Genomic DNA, 23382 nt, shown 5'->3' on the forward strand with positions numbered 1-23382 from the left:
TTTCAAGACGCCTAACAGGGCTAACGGCCGGCGTCACCCACAAGCACCACCACATCAGGCTGAGCGCAGGCGTGAAACAGGACCTGCAGGTGTGGGACGAGTTCCTACAAGATTTCAACGGGGTGCTGATTTGGAGGGCAGGGTGGGTAATGGCCGAACAGATGGCTCTTTACACAGACGCGGCCGGAAGCCTTGGCTTCGGCGCGGTCCTGGGAAACAGTTGGTGCGCCAGCCAGTGGCCGGATGAGTGGCATGCGCAGGGGCTCACCAGGAACATCACTTTGCTCGAGCTGTTCCCGATCATTGTGGCTCTGACCATTTGGAGCGAAAAAATAAAAAACCTGAAACTCACGCTTTGGTCAGATAACATGGGAGTAGTGCAGGCCATTAACAGAGGCGCAGCGAGATGCCCGGACATGCTGAGGCTAATGCGACGGTTAATTAAATTGCAGCTGGAAAGGAACCTGGAGCTGAAAGCACGCCACGTGCCAGGGGCAGAGAACTCAGCAGCAGACGCGCTCTCGCGGGCCCAAATGAAACGATTCAGAGAACTGGTGCCCGGGGCGGACAAGGAGATGACCCCCTTTCCATCGTCCCTTTGGGACCTGGGGGAGTAGACTTATCATGGCTAATAGGGCAATCACTTACCGCAGAGGCTAACAGAAGATACAGGACATACGCGGGCACGGTAATGAGAGTTGGGGGCCTAAGATCGCTGGAAGAGAGGGCAAAAACTCACACAGCAGTCGAGAAATTCGTGCAATGGGCATTCGAGTCGAGAAAAACGAGATCGTGGGCCCAGGCGCATTTGTCGGCCATCGCACATTTTGCCAGGCTTTACACAGGCGAGGACCCCACTACCTCGGCCTATCTAAAGATGGCCTTAAAAGGCTGGAGGAGGGTTGAAGGTAGAAAGAAGGACGACAGGCATCCCATCGATTTTGCCAAACTGGGCCAGCTCCTTGGAGCCCTCACAGGCTTAATATCGGATAAATATGAGCTGCTGCTATTTAGGGCGGCTTTCACAACGGCTTTCTTCGGAGCATTCCGTATCAGCGAATTGGTAGCCCCCAGCAAGTCGGGCCCAGCGCAGCAATGCCTGCAGGCAAGAGACATTAAACCAATGGAGAGGGCAGTTGAATTAACGCTGAGACAGCCCAAAACGGACAGGGCAAGGAGGGGGACGACGATACGTCTCCATTGCATCCCAGAGTCGGGGCTCTGCGCGGTATGCTGGTTATTCAAGTACATGGGGGCTCGACCAGCTGGTGAGGGCCCTCTCTTCATACATAAGGACGGGAGGAACCTGAGTAAGTTCCAGTTTACAGCCATAATGCGCCAAGGCCTTGGTAAAGCCGGGTATTGCGCGGCATCGTTTGCCTCTCACTCCTACAGGATCGGCGCAGCGACCTCGGCAGCGCAGCATGGCATGCCAGAGGACAGGATCCAGGCAGTAGGCAGATGGCGCTCCAGGGCGTACAAGTCGTACATACGCCCTCACCTCATATTAAAAAAAAATTTTAAAAAGAGAAAAGAGAGAGAAAGCCCCGGGAGGGGGGGAACGAGAGGGAGTCGCCTTGGGATTCCGCACGGCAGGGTGACAGCACCCCCCTCCCTCTCTTAAATGCACACGGTGCGCAGAAAGCCACCTAACAGAATGCTTTCTCTCGACAGGGGGACGCCCGCAGCTGGTCTGGGTGGTGGGGCACTCATTCGTGTCCCGGATGGAGTCTTGGTGGCGGCAGGGGGGCCGCAGCATAAACAGGCCCAAAGCGACGTACATCCGGTGGATAGGGCAGCCAGGTATGAGATGGGAGCAGCTACTGCCGACGCTGGACGGCCTCATGGCAGATTCGGCCTGGTTGCCCGACGTCCTGATCATCCACCTTGGGGGCAACGACCTGACCCGGCTAGGGCGAAAAGCAGTCGGGCAAGCCATCCAAAGGGATCTCACCAAGACAGCAGCGTGGCTGGGACCCACGACGGTAGTCTGGTCCGAAATGATCAGCAGGAAACATTGGAGAGGGGCCGATTCCAACAAGGCCGTCGACAACGCGAGAAGGAAGCTAAATGTGGCAATGCACAAGTTTTGCCTCGCCAATGGCCTGGAATCAATTCGGCACGGCCTCATCCACCCGGGCCGCCCGGAACTCTATGGGCAAGACGGGGTACACCTATCCGAGAAGGGGATGGAGGTGTTTTGGGATAACTTGTGGGGTGCAATGTCACTCGCAAGTTGCAACTAAAAAAAAAAAAAAAAAAAAAAATGAAAAAAGGGTAAAATATGGAGAAAGGTGGGAGCCACGAACCAGGTGCAGGGGGGGGAGCCACAGTGAGACGTGGGCCTCCCTGCGGCGTGGCGGAAATCTTACACTGGTTGGCTAAGAAAACACACCGGCGGGCGGTGTGTAAGCGGATGGCCACTCACTTTTGAATGCCGCACGGCAGGGTGACGTGGCGGCATAAAGGAGGGGAGTAACAGGAGGAGGCGGCACTCGCGGCCCAGACCCGGCCGGAGGCAGGGCGCAATTTGGTAGCGAGCTGGGGACCTAACTCCCGACTGGAAAGCTCCCCTCCGCAACACGCAGAAGGCGTGGGCAACCAACCACTGGAGCACCAATAGACTGGCAACAAACTGGTTTGTGTACAAGCCCCATTTTCGAACTAAGGAGGGCACAAAGAGACTGACACCCGCTATCACAAGAGGGTGTCATAATGTGTAATATGCCAATTATGATTGATGAGTAATGTTCGCAAAATGGAAGATTGCTTGATACCAGTTTGTGTTATTAATACGTCTTTGGTTATTAATAAACTGCGGCCAACAACGACCACTAATGATACCAGGTTTTGTTGGCTGACATTATTTCCCACCTTTGGCAACAGCAGAATGCGGGGGCCGGTAAGTATGGAGGCTGGGGGTCTCCGCAGAATAGGCACATGCGAGGGTTATTGCAGAGGCCGCCGCACCAGCCCGAAGGGTGGGGGAGGCTCGAAGGTCGGCGCCATAACCCTCGTGGTGCCACCAGCGGGGGTAAACTGGTTCTGGGAGCTTCGATGCGCACAGGAACCAGCGGAAGCGGGGTGCGCACCAGCCACCCGACCGGAAGTGACCTGTTGACCTGAGCGCCCCCAAAGGGCGCCCAATGGTCAACCTGGCTTTGTTTGAACCCCCCAATCAGGGGGACTCACCTGAGGCCTGCATGGAGGGCTCAAGAGGATTTAAGCGACGCCGCCCTCCCAGCAGAAGCACATCGCATTCGAGGAGCTGGGAGAACGGCGCGACAGCAACAACGACTGAAGCCCACCCACCCACACCTAAGGAACAGCAAAAGTCGCAGTGCTGGATAAGGGAAAGGGCGTTAGCGGAAATCCTACACTGGTTGGCTAAGAAAACACACCGGCGTGCGGTGTGTAAGAGGATGGCCACTCACTTTTGAATGCCGCACGGCAGGGTGACGTGGCGGCATAAAGGAGGGGAGTAACAGGAGGAGACGGCACTCGCGGCTCAGACCCGGCCGGACGGCAGGGCGCAATTTGGTAGCGAGCTGGGGACCTAACTCCCGACTGGAAAGCTCCCCTCCGCAACACGCAGAAGGCGTGGGCAACCAACCACTGGAGCACCAATAGACTGGCAACAAACTGGTTTGTGTACAAGCCCCATTTTCGAACTAAGGAGGGCACAAAGAGACTGACACCCGCTATCACAAGAGGGTGTCATAATGTGTAATATGCCAATTATGATTGATGAGTAATGTTCGCAAAATGGAAGATTGCTTGAAACCAGTTTGTGTTATTAATACGTCTCTGGTTATTAATAAACTGCGGCCAACAACGACCACTAATGATACCAGGTTTTGTTGGCTGACATTATTTCCCACCTTTGGCAACAGCAGAATGCGGGGGCCGGTAAGTATGGAGGCTGGGTGTCTCCGCAGAATAGGCACATGCGAGGGTTATGATAAGCTAGGGGAGGCTTTTCGTTTTTTTAATGAATGCCATAGTGGCCCTCCCTTATCTTGGCGCATTTCCAGATGATGCACAACAGTCTGAAGACTTGGGCTGTTGTGCTAGTGCATGATCTGAATCCTGCCTCATATGGGGACAGTATGTTGTTGGTCTCTATCCAGTCATCACACCTGTTTAGTCTGGTGTGGACTTTTTGAAGTACGTCTATCAGGCTAATTGGCCTGTAATTCTCGGGTTTCTGTTTACTGCCTTTTTTTGTGGATAGGGACAATATCAGCCCCTTTCCACATTCCTGGTATTGGGGCGCCTGCTGCTATTGCATTGCTAAGGGAGTAGACATATGGGACCCAAACCTTTTTATTGTGTTTGAGTAGATCTCCAGGGAGTCTATCTAGTCCCGTGCTTTCCCCTGTTTGATGTTATCCATAGCGCATTGGGGGCATATTAACAAGGCGAAGTATCACCGCTTTTTCGGCGAATTGTGCCGAGAAAGCGGCGATACTTCTAGAGCCCTATCCACAAGGGCATGCTAACGCCTGCCAAAAGCCCACTTTGCATGTCAGCGAGAAACATCGCTAATGACATGCAAAGTAGGCCTTCCCACGTCCAACCACATGTAAAATGTGGTTGGAGGTGGGAACACCCTATTACCAAGGCAGGCGTTGGGAGACAAAAACCTGCGATAAACTCGTTTATCGCAGGTTTCCCAACGCCTGCTCTGACCAGGTGTTAAGGCATTGATAACATGGGGGTGTGGATCATAACGCTGAATCCACCCCCCCATATTGTCATGGCACACATTAGCGTGTGAAAACAACGTTTATTTTCATGCGCTAATGTTCCATATCGCCGACTATCGCTGGAATTTATTTCGCCTACGTGATGCGCATTGATAATTACGCGCTATCACGGCGAAAAAATCCGGCGATTGCCGGCAATATGAAGATGTTCGATGTGTGCTTTTTAACGCACTTCTAGATAAGATGCCCCTCGTTTTCTTTCAATGAGAAAATGATCACTTCGCTATCTCCCTCATTACTGTCTACTCTTTTCACTACTTCAGTAGAAACAGGCAGCCCGGTGAGTTTAGCGTCTGTGCCACCGCCGCCTGGTACAATAACAGGCTCCTGCTTTGGGTTGCCAGTTCAAGTCCATGCAAGGTGGGGAAGAGGGTGAAAAAGAGAAGCCATGCTGGTCCTCTGAAACAAGAGGGCATATTTACAAGGGAAGTGGCGGAGTGAGGCATTAGCCTGCAGGGGAACATTGTTTATGTGCAAGAAGGTCCCCCTTCCTGCACATAAACAATCGTTTAATGCAGTTTAGTAACTTCTATGTGTACTGCTTAATGCAGCACACATGGAAGTTGCAAAATGGCAATTTAACCCCTTAGGTGCTTAGGACGGCCCCCGGCCGTTACAGGTCACGGGGGAGTGTGATAATGATGGCCGGGGCTGTCCCAACCCCGCCCGCTCATTAATTCTCCCGCTGTGCGGGAAAATTATCGCAGCGCGCAAGGGGTTAAAAAAATGATTGTTTATGTGCAGTAAGGGGGACCTTCCTGTACATAAACAAACAATGGCCTGTTGCTGTTTTCATGTGTGCTGCACAAGGCAGCACAAATGAAAACCGCAAAAACGAGGAGGAGAAATGATGAAACATTTCTCCTTGTTGCACCTGGGTAAGACCACGGTTTCCCCTGGTTTTAATTATGGCCTTGCCCCCATATTTATGCCTCCCTTGTAAATAGGAGGCAGCGTCAATTACAATTGGTGTTGGAGTAAAAATCCAACCCCAGCACCCATGGGGCTCCCCTTTCATGCTAAGCATAGCTTGAAAGGTGGGCTTATTTACAAGGCAGCGTTAAGCCATGTTTAGTGGTTTATTGCTACCTTGTAAATAAGGAGGCTTGATTCCGGTCCAGGGAAGACATGGCTTGGCAGTTCGGTCTGGACTGTTCCCATGAGGCAGAGGGTCAAGACTGATTTGCATATGGCCATGTCTGAACTAGGTTGGCTTGGTGAACAAAATAACGACGGATTAAACCCAGATCTGTGACTGGGGGTGAATGTTTTTCCATTGTGCAACATTCCATCCATCATCTTGTGTGTTTTGCTGTTCACCCTATGTGTGAAGGGTATGCCCAGATGTGGGTCCCTTGCTCAGTACCCATTGGAGTCAAGGTATCCTGACTGAAGATGACTGATAGCCAGAAACTCGTCTAGGATGATTGATGCTGTTCCAGGGAAGACATTGCTTGGCAGTTTGGTCTGGACTGTTCCCAAGAGGCACAGGGTCAAGACTGATTTGCATATTGCCATGTTTGAGCTAGGGAGGGTTGGTGAGCAAAATAGTGATGGATTCAACTCATATCTGTGATTGGGGGTGAATGTTTTGGCATTTTGCAACATTCCAGCCATCATTCCTGACTAAGGCATACTTTTAATGGGAGATGGATTATGCTGATACATTCACAGGGTCGTATCAGCAACGTTATCGCTGTTTTCAATGAAACATCGCTGGTTTTACAGCTATCACTGAAATATTATCGCCCAGGAGCTATGCGTTGTAAATATAGCGTTATCATGGCGATAATATTCAGTGATAGCTGGCAATAATATTTCTATTGCTATGTATGGCCAGTGATAATTATTGCTGGCTGTTGATAATATGCCCCTTAGTTTTTGAAGAAAACAGCGGTTTTCTGCAAAATCTAACGTGTGCTAAAATGCTGGGGCAGCCTTGTAAATATCACAATGTGAACATCAGCGATATTTGCAAGGTAGCAAAGGGAGGCGTTGGGGAAAAATGGTGCTTATATATGATTATGCATGTTAGCACCCTCTTGTAAATAGGGCAATAGTTTTATCTCTGCTTTTTTAGCTTTATAAGCCAAACTAGCAGCCCGTCAAGACGTTGTCCGGGTATGAATTGCTGCCGGCCAGTAGTATATTGGGGCATATTACCAAGCAATAGCGATAATTATCGCTATTGCCTGGTTAGAGACAAAAATTTACCGCTGAGCTGCGGCGATGTTTACCGCAAATAAACCTTGGTATTACCAAGGTTTATCGCAAATGCAATAAAAATCGCCGCAAAGCATGAATATCGCTGAAAAGTCAGCGATATTCATGCATTACCGAGCTAATGCTCTTAGCCATGTTATCCACCTCCCATTGGATAACATGGCTAAGAACTGCTCAGGGCAGGTGTTAGCTTTTGGAGATATTCGCGCTTAGCGCCAATATCTCCAAAAGTTGGTAATAGGAGATAGCGATGTTAGCGACTGTTTTCAGTCGCTAACATCTTGGCACGCCCACTTTGCATGTCATTAGTGATAAATATCACTGACATGCAAAGTGGGCCCCAAGATGGTCGCTATCTCCTACTAGCTGTCCCTAACCGGTGTTAGCGACAGCTAGGTAATAGGGAGATAATTTTATCTCAGCTTTCTTGGCTTTTAAAGCTAAAAAAGTGGAGATAAACCCCCTTGATAATATGCCCCATTGTTTTGTAGGATTTCGTTTTGATAGCATTTCTTATCTGTGACAGGCCTGTGAAACGCTCCGATTCACAGTGCACTGCTGATGCACTTAAGAGTGCGCATTCAGTAGTGTGTGAACTCCAGTTTCCTTACTTTATTTTTCCTTGCAATATTATATAGCGCGAACTCGACAACATGACATGAGCACAATTTACATTACAGAAGAACACATTAATTTGTGGTAGGCACGAGGAGACAAAGCAATTTGCCTGGAATCACAGGATGTTGACCTGATGCCGAGATTCGAACGTAGCTCTCCAGCTCTAAAGTTCGCAATTCTAGAACTTGTGGCGGGAGGTGTGTCTAAAAGTGTATGTCGGTGCTGGCCATCAATGAGAGAGACATGTGCATTTTTCAAATCGGTGGTGAAAAAAAGTATGAGTATTTTGCTGGACATGTGGGCCGCCGTGCCACCAATGTACTTACCGGGGGAGGGTAAACACCCATTATTCCGCAACTTTGTTTCCGCAGTCCATCACTCTGCATACTTTCAATATGAAAGTACCATGACTCCGCAATGCCATTATAACGCATGGCATTACATTTTATATGCTTTTACCATACATACATTTACAACGTAAATGCATGAATGGTAAAAGCATGTTTTTTTTAATGTTCAGATAAGGTAAGTATAGGTATAGGGGTATATGTTTTGGGGTACTGAGGTATATGTTTTGGGGTGTTTGGGTATTTTAAGGGTTCAGATATAGTTTTGGGGAATAGGCTACAGGGGTAGTTTTAGTTTAGTTTAGGATAGGTATGGGTTTTGGGGTACAGGCGTATTTTTAGGGTTCAGGGCTAGGTTTGGGTTTTGGGGTATAGGGGTATTTTTAGGGTTCAGGGGTAGTTTTGGGTTTTGGGGTACAGGGTTATTTTAAAGTTCAGAGCTAGGTTTGGGTTTTGGGGTACAGGGGTATTCTTAGGGTTCAGGGCTAGGTTTGGGTTTTGGGGTACAGTGGTATTTTAGGGTTCAGGGGTAGATTTGGGTTTTGGGGTACAGTGTTATTTTTATGGTTGTATGTATGTATTGGTTTGGGTTTTGGGGTGCAGGGGTATTTTTAGGGTTCAGGGGTAGGTTTGGGTTTTGGGGTACAGGGGTATTTTAAGGGTTCAGGGCTAGGTTTGGGTTTTGGGGTACAGGGGTATTTTAGGGTTCAGGGGTAGGTTTGGTTTTTGGGGTACAGGGGTATTTTTAGGATTTAGGTATAGGTTTGGGCTTTGGGGTACAGGGTATATTTATAGGGTTAAGATGGGTTATTGTTTAAGGGTGTTGGGGTATTTTAAGGAGTAAGGGTGGGTTTTGATTATGGGGTGTAGGGGTATTTAAAGGGAGCAGGGTGAACACCCGCAGCTGGAATGTACAGAACCTGGGAAGAAAAAACAATGAAATATTTGACACAACGAGCGCCCCGCACCCGCCCACACCCCCAGCACACGATATGAGACTTGGCATGAAGGGCAGAATGTATAAACAACAGCTGATGGACAGAATGCAGAACAATGTCATACATTCACCCCAATACAGAGATCTGGGCCTAAATCCATCATTTTTTTGCACTCCACACCACCTCAGCCTTGACCCTGTGCCTCATGGAAACATTCCAGCCCGAACTGCCAAGCCATGTCTTTCCTGGACCGGACCGGACCCAAGCATCCTAGGACCAATTTGTGGCTATCAGCCATTTTCAGCCAGGATAGCTTGACTCCAGGGGTGTGGAGAGCATGGGACTCACGTCTGAGCATACCCATCCCACTCGGGTGATGAATGGAAAAACAACAGTTGATGGACAGAATGCAGAACAATGTCATACATTCACCCCAGTACAGAGATCTGGGCATAAATCCATTGTTTTTTTGCACTCCACACCACCCCAGTTCAGACATGGCCATATGCATCTCAGCCTTGACCCTGTGCCTCATGGGAACAGTCCAGCCCGAAGGGCGGAACGTACCACACTCCCCCAGCATTTGTCACGCCCCCCAGCACAAGCCACAGCACAATGCAGACACGCCCACAAGGGACTACTTTGCTGGCACGGTTCTTTTACTTTTTAAATGTATATGGTGGGCGTCTGCATAGCCTATGTCCTTCTGCTGCAACTGCCCTTTTCAACGCTGTATTGGGTGTTGTGATTGGTGCTGTGGTTCCTGGGATTACCCGCCTCAAAGGTTTTTTGGCTCTCTCTTTATTATATTAGTATGGAAAAGCAGAGATAAAGCCCTTGTATATATGCCCCTTAATCTCCCTGTGCCTATCCAAAAATGAATGTGTCCGTCTGCAACGTAACTGGTGCTCTTCTTGGAAAGTGCTTCAATACCATCGGGTCGAGCTCGCTGACCTTCAATAGCCAGATGAGAAGACACTGTACTGTGTGATGGTCAACTAATATGTTCTCAGAGTGAAATCGTTGAAAAGAGAACTAAACACACAAAGGAGGGACTTTGACAGAAATGTACCAGTAAGAAGCCATCATTTCTGAATGGCATAATTAGTAACTAATAGCAAGTGGGTTTTCCAAATCCCACAGAAGAATATAACAGGTCGATCTAAGCTTGACCTAAAAATGGTGAAATTTAGGGGCAGAGTTACAAGCCCCTTTGCGCCACCAGTGTGTCACTTTTTGTGATGCACCGGTGGCCCTTTTTACTGCTCCATATTTACAAGGACAGGAAAAGCCACCCTGCGTGACTTTTCATGTCCTTGTAAATATGGCCCCTCTCCACGCAGTACTTTGCGTGAAAGGGTTGTTCCATGGGTGTTGCTGTGGGTGTTCCCATGCAACACCCAAGGAACCAGACACATTTCCAGATTTACGAGGAATTGTAAATCTTGAAAAAATGTGTGTGAATGCTACGCCTTGCAGGGGGAGGCGTAGGGAGGCGAAACGATGAGAGATGTATTAATTTCTTCAAGTTTTCTTTTCCTCTTTCCATGTCGGCTGCATTCTGTAGCACACATAAAAAGAGGAAATCACCTTAATGATTGTTTTATGTACAGGAAGGGTTCCCTTCCTGCACATAAACAATCATTGAAACAATTACGTTTTTTTACTTCTATGTATGCTAATGCAGCACACATAGAAGTTGAAAAAGTCAAGTCAAGTCAAGTCATGAAATTTGTATAGCGCACTACATACCCAGAGGGTTTCAAGGCGCTTAGGAAGGGGGGAGGATTAATTGTCAAATATCCACGTTTTAAGCTGCTTTCTGAACGCTAGGTGATTGTGGGTGAGGCGAAGGTAAGCGGGGAGTGAGTTCCATGTTTTGGCAGCCAGGTGTGAAAAGGATCTGCCTCCCATGGTGGTCTTGTTGATGCGAGGTACAGTGGCGAAGGCTTGGCTGGAAGAGCGAAGTTGGCGGGCGGGGGTGTAGAAGGACAGCCGAGAGTTGAGGCAATCTGGTCCGATGTCGTAGAGTGATTTGTGTGCGTGGGTAAGCAGTCGGAAAGTGATCCTCTTATTGACGGGTAGCCAGTGGAGGTCTCTCAGGTGACCAGAGATGTGTTCGTTGCGTGGGATGTCTAATATGAGCCTGGCTGATGCGTTTTGGATTCGTTGGAGTTTCTTCTGGAGTTTAGCGGTGGTGCCTGCGTAGAGGGTGTTTCCGTAATCCAGTCGGCTCGTGACCAGAGCATGGGTGACTGTTTTCCTTGTTTCGGAGGGGATCCAGCGAAATGTTTTTCTGAGCATGCGAAGAATGTTAAAGCAGGAGGAGGATACGGCGCTGACTTGTTTGTTCATTGAAAGTGAAGAATCTAGGATGACGCCTAGGTTCCGTGCGTGGTCTGTCGGGATGGGTGCTTTTCCGAGGGCTTCCGGCCACCAGGAGTCATCCCAAGCCGAGGGGGATGTGCCTAAGATGAGGACTTCTGTTTTGTCTGAGTTCAGTTTCAGGCGGCTTTGTTTCATCCATTCTGCGACTTCTTTCATTCCTTCGTGTAGGTTAGTTTTGGCGGTGCTGGGGTCCCTGGTGAGAGAGAGGATAAGTTGAGTATCATCCGCGTAGGAGATGATGTTGAGATTGTGTTGGCGAGCGATGGCCGCAAGGGGGCTCATGTAAACGTTGAAGAGGGTAGGGCTGAGTGAGGATCCTTGTGGTACGCCGCAGATGATTTCAGAGGCCTCGGACTTGAATGGTGGGAGGCGGACTCTCTGGGTTCTTCCATTGAGGAACGAGGTGATCCAATCAAGTGCTTTGCCTTGGATTCCGATGTTGTTGAGGCGTTGTAAAAGGGTGCTGTGGCAGACTGTGTCGAATGCTGCAGAGAGGTCAAGTAGGATGAGGGCGACTGTGTCTCCATTGTCCAGTAGAGTTCGAATGTCGTCTGTTGCTGCGATGAGGGCGGTCTCAGTGCTGTGTTTTGCTCGGAAGCCAGATTGTGAGGGGTCGAGGGATTTGTTGGCTTCGAGGAAGGCGGCGAGCTGGTTGTTGACTGCTTTCTCGATGACTTTGGCCGGGAATGGAAGAAGCGAGATGGGGCGGTAGTTTTTGAGTTCGGTGGGGTCTGCTGTTGGTTTTTTCAGAAGGGCGGTGAGTTCAGCGTGTTTTCAGTCATCCGGGAAGGTGGCGGTGTTGAAGGAGCAGTTGATGACGTCTCGGAGGTGCGGAGCTATGACGGAGTCTGCTTTGTTGAAGATGTGGTGAGGGCATGGGTCTGTGGGGGATCCAGAGTGGATGGAGTTCATCAGGCGGATGGTGTCCTCGGTGGAGATTGGGTTCCAGGCGTTAAGGGTGTTAGCGGGGGGAAGATGGTCTGCAGATGGTAGGGTGGGTTGGCTTCCGGGTTGGTTGTCGAAGCTGTTGTGGATGTCGACAATCTTGTTGTGGAAGAAAGAGGCTAGGGAGTCGCAGAGGGTTTGAGAGGGGGTGATGTCGTTGGAGTTGGCCGAGGGGTTGGAAAATTCCTTGACGATGTTGAATAGTTCCTTGCTGTTGTGGGCGTTGTTGTCAAGTCGATCCTTGAATGATGTTTTCTTGGCTTTTCGGATCAGTTGGTGGTGAGTACGAATGGCGCTTTTGAAGGCATCCTTGTTGCTGGTGGATGGGTCTTTCTTCCAGGTCTTTTCAAGGGAGCGGCACAGTTTCTTGGATTTCTTGAGGTCATCATTGAACCATGAGGCCTTCTTGTTTCCAAGTTTGTGAAGACGTTTTTTCAGTGGTGCTAAGGTGTCGGCGGTGTTGGATAGCCAAAGGGTGAGGTTGGAGGCGGCTTCGTTGGCATTAGAAGAGAGGGCTGGGGGGTTAAGGAGGAGCGATGAGGAGATCTGGTCGATGGTGATTTTGTTCCAGCTTCTTTGTAGAGTTGGTTGGTGGTGGTTGATGGGTTTTGGTTTGTTGTAGGCGAAATGAACGCAGCTGTGGTCAGTCCAGAGGAGCTCCGTAGTGTGGCTGAAGGAGACATGGTTGCTGGAGGTGAAGATTGGGTCGAGTGTGTGACCTGCGATGTGGGTGGGGGAAGTGACCAGTTGTTTAAGTTCGAGGTTGGCGAGGTTGTCCAAGAGGGTGGCGGTGTTGCGGTCGTTGAGCTTTTTGAGGTGGAAGTTGAGGTCTCCTAGGAGGATGTAGTCTTTGGAGGGGAGCGCGTGTGGGGTGATGAAGTCTGTGATGTCTTCACTGAATTTTGCGCGGGGTCCTGGTGGTCTGTAGAGGAGGGTGCCTCTGAGAGTTGTCTTGGGGTCGATGTGGATCTGGAAGTGAAGGTGTTCGGAGTTAGCGAGGTTGTCGTCGGAGTTGGTGGAAATGCGGATGGATTTCTTATGGACGATAGCGATTCCTCCTCCTGTATGGTCGGTGCGGTCCTTGCGTGTGATCTTATAGTCTTCAGGGATAGCGATGGCGATGTCAGGGGCGGAGGAGGCGTTCATCCATGTTTCCGTTAGGAAGGCGACGTCAGGAGAGATGGTGTCTAGTAGGTTCCAAAGGTCAATGGCGTGCCTGTGGACCGAGCGGGTGTTGAGAAGGATGCATTCTAGGTGGTTGGGGTCGGGAATCTGTGTTGTGGTCGTAGCGGAGATGTTGTCGGTGCCGCTGAATCTGCAGGAGTAGCAGGAGAAAGGTCCATGGGTGTGTCCAGGAGCGGCTTGGACGCAGGTGGGGGCGCGGCCGGGGTCAAGGGCTAGGAGGGAGGAGGCATCATAGGTAATGCGGGGGGGCTGGGGAGCGCGATGGGCAGGGGGTCTGGCGCTGGGCGCGGTCCAGGCGCGGACGGGCGTAGACGGGCTTACCTTTGGCGCACCTTCGGCGCGGATTGGGCGCGGTCGCTGCGCGTGAACGCTGCGCGCAAAAACATCTGTCATAAGTGGATAGTGGAAGGGGAGGGGCGAGGGAGGGTCAGCAGGGAGGCGGGAGCGTGATTGGAGGGACGGGGCTGGGACTGGCCAAACAACAAAATGGCAGCAGCAGTAAACAACAGTGATCAGGGAGAGGATGGGGCGAGCAGTGAGCACAAAATTAAAATACACAGCAGCGCTATGCTTACAGCGCGTTGAAGCAGGATGCAGCGCTATGGGATGTGGCAACAATGAAATGCAGTACAAGTAGCGTCTCCTCACAGGCACAGTGCGTCTCTAATCAATGTAGCCAATCAAGTTAAGTTAAAAGCACAAGTAGCGTCTAAACATGAGGCCCAATGCGGCGCTATGAAATGAGATGGAATGCGATCCCAAAAGATAGCAAGCAGAGCCCAGGCAGCGTGGAGCAAGAAGCGCTACGATACCAGGAGGGAATGCGTGGAGCGGCCGCTTCTGTGCAGGACAGGACGGTCACAGCTCACATGGGGGGTGGGGTCGGTCTCTACTCTTAGTGGGAGGGAGGGTCAGCAGGGAGGCGGGAGCGTGATTGGAGGGACGGGGCTGGGACTGGCCAAACAACAAAATGGCAGCAGCAGTAAACAACAGTGATCAGGGAGAGGATGGGGCGAGCAGTGAGCACAAAATTAAAATACACAGCAGCGCTATGCTTACAGCGCGTTGAAGCAGGATGCAGCGCTATGGGATGTGGCAACAATGAAATGCAGTACAAGTAGCGTCTCCTCACAGGCACAGTGCGTCTCTAATCAATGTAGCCAATCAAGTTAAGTTAAAAGCACAAGTAGCGTCTAAACATGAGGCCCAATGCGGCGCTATGAAATGAGATGGAATGCGATCCCAAAAGATAGCAAGCAGAGCCCAGGCAGCGTGGAGCAAGAAGCGCTACGATACCAGGAGGGAATGCGTGGAGCGGCCGCTTCTGTGCAGGACAGGACGGTCCTGCACGCAGGAAGGGAACCCTTTCTGCTCAAAAACAATCTCCCCACCACGCAGGCCTCCTTGCACCATGGTGCAAGGGTGCCTGCACCAGCTCATGGCAGCAGTTTGTGCGGCAGCGCAGGGAGAAGCACAGAGATGCCACATATTGTTGTAAATATGTTGTATCCCTGTGCATTGAAAGTGACTCCGTGCGGCACAGCCAAATGGCATGTGTTCCACACTGAGGGGCATATTACCAACAAGTAGCGCTATTTATCGCTAAATAGACTTAGCGACAATTTTTTTATCGCTGCCTATTGCTGGATATGTTAGCGGAGAAAACATGCTATTAGCAACGTTTTTTTCCATTGTGCTAAAATATCCAGCGATAGAGGCGAAATTTGTGAATATCGCTGAGAATACAGCGATATTCATGCATTAGCGACGAAATGCTCTTAGCCATGTTATCCACCTCCCATGTGATAACATGGCTAAGAACTGGTCTGAGCAGGCGTTAGTTTTTGGCGATAGCGGGAATATTTCCATCGCTACGCCTGCCTTGCTAATAGGCGATAGCGACGTTAGCGACTGCAGTCGCTAACAGTTTGGGTACGCCCAATTTGCATGTCATTAGCGATAAATATGCGACCGACCACATCCTCTAATTGTTGTAATGACTGGGACCGTGCATGAACAGATGCTCCCATCAGCAAAACACTCTACTTACGAGGAATGAAACGAGTTCACACAACTTTCCTCGATTAAACTATAACCAATACGAGTTAAACGTTACACATCGATTCAGAACTCTATTTTTATCACCAATGACACGAATTTCTGACCCGCAACGACCCCTTCAAATACTATTCTGTGTTAAAGACCTTCGTAACTATCACAATGACAGACGGGTGCAATCAGAGGCTTTCTATCCCAGTCATATAATTTCCATAGTAGAAGAAGGTGAAAATCACAACTTATATCACTCTGATGTTATGGTTGTTTAATTGCACCTTATTAATACATCATTAAATATAATAAATGAAGAAAGCAATAATAACATATGTTATTCTTAAAGAACGTATGTATTCAGAGGAGAATAAAACCATTGCTGTTTCTCCGAAAAGGATTCTGGGCATGCAAAGTTTAAGAGGATTGTGGTTCCTGGAGACGTCATTTCCTGCACTGATATCCTATAATGCCCCGGTTACTTACCGGTAATCTTCATTACTCCGAGTCCATGTCTTCCTCGCCACAGTAATCTACATATGAGCCTCCGGCTCCACACAGAACTCCAAGTAAAATTCAAAGAGCAGCGCTCTAGTCTCCCCTCCCTCCTCCAATATGGCCCCCGAGGCTTCCACCAATCCCATAAAGGGACACATATCCAGCAACTCAGCCTGAAAACCAAGCCGCAGACATGAAGCCACCACCAGGGCCGGGAGGGAAGGGAAACTATACTGTGGCGAGGAAGACATGGACTCGGAGTAATGAAGATTACCGGTAAGTAACCGGGGCATTACCTCCTCGTCCTGTCTTCCTCGCCACAGTAATCTACATATGAGCCGATACCAAAGCAATCAGCTTCATGTAAGGAAAACAGACCACCACATCAGTGCAGCGAAACATATTTTAATATACAGAGGCACCACAACCCAAAATGGACAACCTCTTAAGGCACCCCAGCAGTCAAAACCGATGAGGCAAACGAAACAGAACCCCCACCCCCAATCTGGAGGCGGTAATGGGACATGAAGGAATGCGGAGAAGACCACGTAGCAGCCCTGCAAACATCCTCCATAGACAGCCCTTTGAAAGAAGCCCAGGATACAGCAACAGACCTGGTGGAACGACCCTGAACAGGAAGAGATGGAACCACCGACACCGAAGCATAGGCCAAAAGGATGGCCTCCTTAATCCACCGACTGATCGTGGACAGGGAGGGCTTCATACCCTGACGCGACAAACCATAATTTACAAACAAGCAGTCAACCTTACAAAAGGGAGAAGTGCGAGAAATGTAAATCAGTAAGGCACGCCGAACATCCAAGAGGTGCAAAAGGGACTCCTCAGCCGAGGAGGGATCAGGACACAGAACCGGAAGAACCACCTCGGCAGACCGGTGAAAAAAAGAAGCCACTTTAGGAACAAAGGTGGGATGAGGGCGCAAGACCACACGGTCCGCCAAAACCAACAAAAACGGGGCAGAACGAAGGAAAGCACCCAACTCACCCACACGCCTGGCAGATGCAATCGCCACCAGAAACACCACCTTGAGAGTCAAAAACTTCAGGTCCACAGACTCCAAAGGCTCGAACGGAGCCAACTGCAAGGAACGCAAAACCAAAGGAAGGTCCCAAGGAGGAGGACGCATGATAGGACGAGGCCGCTGGAAAGAAAGAGACTTAAAAAGTCGAGCAACCAACGGAGAAATGGACACCAAAGGCAGGACATGAAAAGCCCGAATGGCGGCCCACTGAGCCCGAAGGGTCGAGATGGCCAAACCCAACACAAACCCATCGTTCAGAAAGTCCAGAATGCGAGCTGGATCCAAAGAATCCAACGACAGCCCACGATCAATACACCAAGAAGCAAAATGATCCCAATGCTTGGCGTAAGACTTAAGCGTAGAAGGCCGCCGTGACTGCTGAATGACACCAGCCACAGTCACCGAACAACCGCCACGTATCAGAGACTCCCTCTCAAGAGCCAGGCCCGCAGACCCAGGGAACGGAACACAGGCAGTGGAAGAAGAGGACCCATCAGCGGATACGGCACGAACGGCAAGGGCCACCCCGGAGACACCGCCAATTCCCTCAGAAGGGGAAACCAAGGGCGACGCTTCCAACAAGGCGCAATCAGAAGCACCAATGACCTCTCCCTCTTGATTTTCTGTAGCACAGCCGGAAGCAGGGGAACAGGGGGAAAGGCATACAGCAGACCCTCCGGCCAAGGGAACGAAAGGGCGTCCACCCTCCAGGCGTCCCGGCAAGGCATAATTGTGCAAAAACAACGGGTCTGGGCATTGTCCTGGGAGGCAAACAGGTCCACAATCGGACAACCAAACATCATCCGCAACCTCCTGAACATCCACCTCGTGAGAGATAAGGAACCCATGGAAGGAAACACCCGGCTCAGACAATCCGCCACCGTGTTCTCCGCCCCAGGTAGGTAGATGGCAGACAGGGACAACAGATGCACCTCCGCCCAAGAACCAATCCGACGAGCCAGGCAACTGAGGGAGCGAACCCTGCACCCCCCTTGATGGTTCACATACGACATCACAACCTGATTGTCCGTCCGGATCTGCACGTGGTGACCCTGAACAAGAGCTGAGAATTCCAACAGACCCAGAAGGACGGCCTTCAGTTCCTTGAAGTTGGAGGAACAGGACAAAACCGACTGAGGCCAAATCCCTTGAGCCGCCGAAACCCCCAGAGTAGCACCCCATCCCAGCAGGCTGGCATCGGTAGTGACCACGCGGGTGGGAACAATCAGAAAAGGGCGGCCTTTGGACAGATGACCCTCGTCCAACCACCAACCCAGGACCACCCGAACCTCCTCCGACATAGGAACCAGAACATCCATATCGAGGGAACAGGGGTCCCAATGCGATAAAATGTGGGACACCACCGGGTACATATGAAGGCGAGCCCATGGCACCGTCAACAAGGAAGCCGACATCAGACCCTGAACTCGCAACCACAGGCTCACAGGATGAGAAACCCCCACCAACAGGGAGCGAACAGCAGACATCAGGGACAAAACACGGGGAGGGGGCAGGAACACCATCCCCAACTGAGTCTTGAACAGAGCCCCAATGAAAGTCAATTCTTGTGCAGGAACCAGGGAGGATTTCGGCACATTCACTAGGAACCCATGATGCGTCAGGACCTGGCACACCTTCTGGACATGCAACTCCGCCTTAGGAAGAGAAGAAGCAGAAATTAGAATGTCGTCCAGATAAGGAAAAACACTAACCCCCTCTCCATGTAAATGTCCAATAAGAGGAGCCAGAATCTTAGTAAAGATCCGTGGAGCAGAGCAGAGTCCAAAAGGTAATACCTGGAATTGGTAATGACGCCCCTGCACACAAAACCGGAAAAACTTCTGAAACTCCGGATGAAGAGGAACATGAAGGTAAGCATCCCTCAGGTCGATCGAAGCAAGGAAATCCCCCTGAGAGATCAGAGGAAGGATCAAAGGCAGGGAAACCATCTTGAACCCTTGGTGAGGGACGAAAGTATTCACCCACTTCAGGTCCATCACAGGTCGAAGATCCCCCGTGCGCTTGGACACCAGAAAAAGAATGGAGTACACCCCCTTCCCCACTTGGTCGCAGGGCACAGGAATCACCGCCTTTTTGACCACCATGGAAGCGATGCCGTCCAAAAGCGCCAACCGTTTCACCGGATCTCTGGGACAAGGAGTGGCCTTGAAATAGTCTGGGGGCGTCTGGGAAAATCCAATGCGCAACCCCTCCGAAATCACGCGAAGCACCCATTGGTCTGACACAGTCTCGCGCCAAGAGTTCATGAAGCAAGAAAGTCGACCCCCAACCGGACCGACACCAGGAGCGATCCAGTCAGGATTTGGAAGCAGGAGCGGAGGAGGCAGAAGCGCCGGAGAACCGGGACTTATCAAAGGAGGGAGCACCCCGGCCACGCCCCCGTCCACGAAAGGGCTGACCAGCCCGACCCCTCTTCGAGGTACCAAAAGACCGATGGGAACCAAAAGCACGGAATCTGCCAGGACGGTCAGGAGCAAGCAGTTTACGGTCCTCTGCCGTCTTCTTCACCATGTCGTCAAGAGACGAACCAAAAAGCCTAACTCCAGAGAAAGGGATTTTCATAAGCAAGTTTTTCTGAGCCGCATCAGCTTTCCAGGAACGGAGCCACAACTGACGCCTCGCAGCCACAGAGGATCCGGCCGCAGAAGCAGCAGCCCCCAGCGAATCAAAGGAGACATCCGACAGCAGACGGACCTGCTGCTCCATCATCGCCAGGGTAGAAGAAACATCCTCCCCTTGGTCCAACAACTCCGACAGAGACTGGAAATCCTTGAGCAAGGACTGGATCGTGTAAGAGGAATAGGCCGCCGCCCGGATAGAAAAATTTGCAGCCGCAAAAGTGCGTTTCACAGCACCATCCACCTTACGGTCAACCGGGTCCGCAGGAGAAGAGTCCTCCGAGACAACGGACCCATGTGAAGACATGCTCGCCAACAAAGAGTCAACCTTCACGGAGGCAGGGTATTTCACCGCAAAATCCTGAAGAGGGTACCTCCTACTCAAGAAACGAGGAAAAGAACCTTTGTCCACATCCTTCCATTCATTCTCCAGGACCTTCAAGACCGAGGAATGGAGAGGCAAAGAATCAGGCTCGGGACGACGATATTGCGAGAACAGATCGTCTTCCAGAGGCACCGCAGAAGCAGGGAACACCAAGTTTTCGCGAATGTGGCCCAGCACCTCCTTCAGGTCGGCACCTTGCACAAAGCGACCCCTGACATCAACCTCCTCCTCATTCGCGGAATCAGCATCAGCAGCATCGTCCTCAACCCTCGCCTTCTTAGGAGGAGGGACAGGAACATGACCCCGCAAAGAAGCAGAAACCGCAGTATTTATCATCTGCTGTAAAACTTCCATAGAGGGAACATGCACCCCTGAACCGGAAGCCACGGCCAAAGTATCAGGATCATCCACGTTAGAAGAATCCATGACCGACAGCCAAGTGAAAGAAAACAAACACAGGCATAACGACGAACAGCCCGGTAAAATAGGACCCCAGGTTGCTAGGCAACCCAACAAACTCCACCCGGACCGAAGCCGAAGGAAATAAAACATCCGGAAGAGCCGCGCGCCGCAGCAGGAAGACGCCCAGACCGCAGCGCGCCAAGCCCAAACAGCCCCAAACGCGCCTCCCGCTCTGCAGGAAACGATGGAGGCATGAAACGCCGCCGGCGCGAAAACCGGCAGCAGGTAAGGCCGTAGACCGGCAAAAGCACCCACGGAAGCCCTCGGCTCCCAGAGACCCCGCACCCGGCCGTGTAACGTCCGCTCAGCAGGACGCGCGGCCGGGAAAGGAAAGCAAATTTGCCAATCAGCCTACCCACCAAACCCCGGAAGTCCGCTGAAGCAGGACACGAGGCAACCAGGCAACAGAAGGGGGAAACAAAACATTTAAGCAAACGCAGGTGCAACACCCCGCATAAGGCAACATGCAGCAAACTAACTTCCCCCCAACCATATACCACGGGACAAGGGGAACCGCTAAGGCAGGAACCCCGTCCCACTCACCTGACCAGCAGGGAAACCACAGCACTCGGAGAAGTGCAGAAAAAAAGAACAGGCTGAGTTGCTGGATATGTGTCCCTTTATGGGATTGGTGGAAGCCTCGGGGGCCATATTGGAGGAGGGAGGGGAGACTAGAGCGCTGCTCTTTGAATTTTACTTGGAGTTCTGTGTGGAGCCGGAGGCTCATATGTAGATTACTGTGGCGAGGAAGACAGGACGAGGAGGTAATGGAACCTAGCCTTCTTGTTGATTGGCTGCATAAAGGGCGGCCCCTCTCTTTTTTTTTTTTGTTGACTTGTTTTGATACTTGGCTCTGCAAAAAAGGATTCATCGGGGAATTAGGGCAGAATAAACAGGAAGTGGAATCATTATCTGCTGACCCACAAACCTTTGCGCAGTATATGAATATCATTTGTTATAGAAATAAAGAGTCGTTTTGCTTTTTTTGTGTACTTTAACATGTGGAGTTTTTTGAGCCTATTATTCAAAGCCAAGTCAAATACTTTACAAACTCGCCCTAATATAGTTCTGTTTTGATAATTATCTGTTATGTTCTGTGTACATCCCCCGTTCACCGAATAGATACTGGCTTTCTACGTGGTTATCACTTGCACCCTGTGTGGCAGTGATCACTACTGTGTAGATTGAGAATTTTTTGAGGACATTTGTACTAGTTAGAAATGTCTAACAAATTGGTTAAAATCAGAGTTTCAGACGCGTTTTAAATGAAAAACGTGCATTGTCGGTAGAGGTCAGCCTTATTCTCATGGCGGGGCATATTATCAAGGACCAGTGTTAAAATTATCTCAGTTTTATCGGCAGGAAACTGCCGATTAAACGGAGATAATGGGCTTGATAATACGCCCTTGTTAATTCCCTTAGAAGCCCATGTTCAGTAATTCCCTCTTATCGTGTTCTAGTTTGAAACCCAGATGTGCGAAATTAATAGTTTACTCAGCTTCGCAAGCCTATCCCTGGCCATAGCTATGCTCCCACACTAGAGAGAGCTGAGACTAAGCAAGATGACCTTGGACGCCTGATAACGTGGATCCATTCTGCAGGTGGTAGCTCATCTCATTGTGCCTTCTTTGCTCAGTCTTCACCCAGGTTGTATTTTTCCACCAGGGGAGGGCCTTGGGACATGTTGGAAGGCTTATTTTGTATTACCAAGTATTCTGAAGTCAGTCTCTCCACAGCTATCTTATGAGGGTGGTCAGAATGGGCTCCGCTGAGTGTACTTATTAATAAATGTGTTAGATTTGATTCTCCACTGTCGTCCCGACTCTTCATTCCTGGGCAGGGCGAGAAGTGATCACAAGTGACCCGGGTGGCCCATTTCGGGTCACTTCCTTCAAAGCCCCTATCGCCACAGGAACATCGTAAAAAGTGATGTTCCCGTGTCGCTAGGGGCTTGTAAATATACCCTATAGAAGTGTTAAATGGGGAGAGGTTGTATTGCGCTCTCTAAAAGAAGGATAAAATGAGGGAGGCTGGATTAATTTCTTCACGAGAGTGGGAAGGGTCTTTAGGCCATATTATCAAGCCTGTGCGATAAAATTATCGCCACTTTATCGGCAGGAAACTGCCGCTAAAGTGCCGATAATTGGCTTGATAATATGCTCTATTGAATTCCAATCGAACCTCATGTTAGATGTGAAGGACATCTAACATGAGCTTCGATTGGAATTCCATAGAGCATATTATCAAGCTCATTATCGCCACTTTAGCGGCAGTTTCCTTCCGATAAAGTGGCGATAATTTTATCGTTCAGGCTTGATAATATGCCCATGTGCTCTTTGTAAATCAGACGGTACAAACAGAGGCTGCTTTGCTCCTTGTAGAACAGGCAGCAAAAAAGTGTGAGTGAATTATTCCCCATGCAACAGATGAGGGGTTTAAGTAGGGAAAAGCTGCACTATTCAACTTATAGAAGGTGAAGGGTGAAATAGGGCGGCATCATTATTCCATAAAGGGTAGTGATATCCATCCTGTGATGCCCGGGCACACCTGCTCTGCAGGTCAGAGGCTGCAAGCCGCTGTGCTGGACTCATCGTTTGTCTCAGCAGAGGCCTCAGGTTCAAGATGTGGCTTCACACTCAATATAATAGACTTGGCATGACGTGCCCCTGCTTGGCGTAATGCAGACATCCTAGAAGAGATGCGCGAGCCAACACATTAAAAGGGAGAGCCGAGCCAAGGGTCTGGCTTGGCTCTAAGAGCTCTATCATAGCACCCGACAATGACATTACTGAAGTATGAGGTAAGTCAGGAGTCATATATGTGGCCTAGATTCTGAGGGGAATATTTGTCAATAAATCACGCAGCGTAGCAAGCCACCTTGCTGCGTTGCACTG

Source organism: Lissotriton vulgaris, unplaced genomic scaffold (assembly GCF_964263255.1).
Source record: "Lissotriton vulgaris unplaced genomic scaffold, aLisVul1.2 SCAFFOLD_940, whole genome shotgun sequence".
NCBI classification, from domain to species: Eukaryota; Metazoa; Chordata; class Amphibia; order Caudata; family Salamandridae; genus Lissotriton; species Lissotriton vulgaris.